At 35.9% G+C, this 2,805-nt stretch overlaps 1 long non-coding RNA gene across 1 annotated transcript; it reads right to left on the bottom strand.

The window, feature by feature from the left end:
• Positions 1 to 495: 495 nt before the first annotated feature.
• On the bottom strand, positions 496 to 2,685 carry LOC121813971. Its single transcript, XR_006053994.1, has 3 exons — positions 2,562 to 2,685; positions 1,015 to 1,303; positions 496 to 605 (listed from the first exon to the last, which is right to left on the bottom strand). It is a non-coding gene; the product is annotated as an uncharacterized LOC121813971 (long non-coding RNA).
• Positions 2,686 to 2,805: the final 120 nt, after the last annotated feature.

Genomic DNA, 2,805 nt, shown 5'->3' with positions numbered 1-2,805 from the left:
ACCTTTTTTTTTTAACTTGTCCAATCTTGTTTTTGCTACCATTTATTACTCTTTTTGTCAAAGACCATTGAAACTAATTTTTATCCAAATAGAAAAACACTGGTATTAACTTTGCACTGCACATACCTTTGAGTGAAGGATTGGATGAGCCACTCTAAATCAGAGGTTTTGAATGGGAACAGAACAAGGTAAGTGGTGTTGTCCAAACTGGTAGAACTGTGTGGATACATCACATGATGTGTTGTTTTGGTTCCTACATCTCTTTCAAAACCTTTGGTAAGGCCACGGTTCATTCTAGAACAGGATTTACCACACATGTTATTTATTAGGATTTATTGTACATACATACACATACGTATATAGAGATTACTGTATGATATACTGCCTGTGGAGTTATGTTAACATTACCTTATGACAATATCGTGAAAATCTATCAGAGGTCCATAAAATGATCCCATTAGATTACCAGAATTTCCAACTACAGCACAAGTTCTGCAGAGGTCAGGGCTGGGTCTTGTAAAACCCACATTGGGTGGGAAGATGTGAAACATCTTATCCACGGTTTTATTGTAGAAAGTATATTTGCGTTTGTCCCGTTGTATTCGCTGACACGAAACAAAAGCAAGACTATGGTTATTAAATTGTTGGCTTCAATGCCTATATGTAACAACTGATTTGTCTGAAAGTATTGAAATTCTAATGTCATATGTAGGATTGTTGATAAGGTCATAAAATTTGCATTATTTTAATCCACATTTAATGTCCTATTACTACAGTGCTTATTGCATTGCAAATATTTGACAAATGTATTCCATGTTCTAAAATAGTGAATATTCCCTAAATGTTTCAGTCTAAAAAAAGTTACATAATTGGATACCTTATTTATCTCTATATATTATCAGTATCTGACACAATCATGAGTGCCTGAAATAACTAATGACGATATAGGAAAAAACTTGCATATTACAGCATATCCTTATTTTTAAAATGTATTTATTACGTTTTCATATTTACCTTCCACCAGTTAAAAATATCCTCTGATATATTGTTTGTGGCTGACAAAAAGGGCTCAGGAGATGCTTCCATAAGCTCACTAAGCCATGGATCGTATTCCATTAAACATTTGTCACAGGCACAAAGACTTGTATTGCGATAGAAGAAGGAATGCTGGTATACAGTTAAAATGTATGAATTTCCATAAAACATTCCGATGATTGTGGCAAAAATTAAGAAAAATAGGATGAAGAGTTTCATCTTCAAGGGAAGCATCTTCGCACTTTGATGTTCTTGGATTTAGTTGTGTCTGTGGATACATTAAAAAGCACAGGATTTAACAATGTGGCAATACATCAACCATATGTTTGCCACAAAAAAGACAAATCATTTTAATGATAGACTACAACTTCGTTAAAATCAGTCCATACTAGTGGTGTGGATATTTATTTTACTTTTTTTTTTTTTTTTCAAGTATCAGTACAGATCAGACTTGTCAATACCAGCCTGAACTTACTTGGTATCAGATCAGAATGAAAATCAGTAGACACTGCACATCACTACTCCACACTACTGTGAATTATAGGATATTACTGTTATTTACTGCCATGCCTAAACTCAGCCACAGTTACACATCATTTATGTGCACTCAGGGCTAGAATGGTAGTCTGGCATACTTGGCATTTTCCCAGTGGGCCAGTACACCTTTGGGCCCATGGGCCAGCCTGCAGCCCCACTGTGCACCAGTCATTGGTTAATTTTCATTACACTGGGTCACCCACTAAAGTCTCCTCTCTGACCTTTTCTGTGCACTCACACAGCTACTGGAAATTTTTTAGTGTGGAAAAAGTGGTGCTGAAAAGCAGAAAGAGAATAAAAACTAAAAAGAGACGCAGCAAACTGTGTCAAATTCTGGTGCTAGCACAAGCTGTGGAGAAGTGAGGAATAGACAAAGGAAGGTGAAATTACCATGGTAAGAAAGCAGATGGAGGGACATAATTACTAGGGGAGAAATTCATCTTTCACAAATTCATATTCATCTTTAGATGTGTTGCTGTTGAGAGTGTTAAACCTCTGTATCTGTATATGAAATATATTCAGTGCTCTGAAAGATGTCTGAAGGCTCGTGTGGTTGTTTTTCCATGTTTGGTCCCCTTCACCTTACATTGCGACTGCTACAGTATGTGTGCCTGGCCCTGTATGCACTGTGTGCATAACATAATTTCATAATAGAAAACATATTGTAATTTCTCTCTGATTCTCTTTCTCATTGCTGTGAGTGAGCTTTTGTTTCCTAAAAATAACACGTTGTACCAGCCAAATGGTGGCAATGCAACAGTCCTGTTATTTTAATATTTTGCAACCCTATGTTCTTTGGTGCTAAAGAGTATTCATTTCAATGGGCCTCAGGCCCACTGATCAAGAATCACTTTTTCATAATATGCGTGATAGAAGTTGACTAATGCAATTGTGCTGTGTTATCTCAATGGTCATTTAAATTAATGAGTGATTAAAAATAAAATCTGCAGAACATTTTTTTTACAAACTAACAATGACTTCTCTCTTACCTGACGAAAGATTAAATCCGATTGTTTAATCTGGAAGAGACTGGTGGGACATATCCTGCATTCAGAATCTGATATTTTTCTTCTTGCTGTAGGCAGATTGTGATTTGGAAATGTAACTTCCTCATATCAGTTATAGAACTTTGACCCCATTGTAGTACCTGTCAGTGACACATAGGTTTGTTGTATCACATAGATAAGCTTCAGGTCAATTTGACCTGAAAGTCAGTGGAGTTTTTTTTTTTTT

Source organism: Haplochromis burtoni, unplaced genomic scaffold, assembly GCF_018398535.1.
Source record: "Haplochromis burtoni strain Fernald_Lab_line unplaced genomic scaffold, NCSU_Asbu1 Contig_4166, whole genome shotgun sequence".
NCBI classification, from domain to species: domain Eukaryota; kingdom Metazoa; phylum Chordata; class Actinopteri; order Cichliformes; family Cichlidae; genus Haplochromis; species Haplochromis burtoni.
This window is presented reverse-complemented; position numbering and strand designations above follow the sequence as displayed.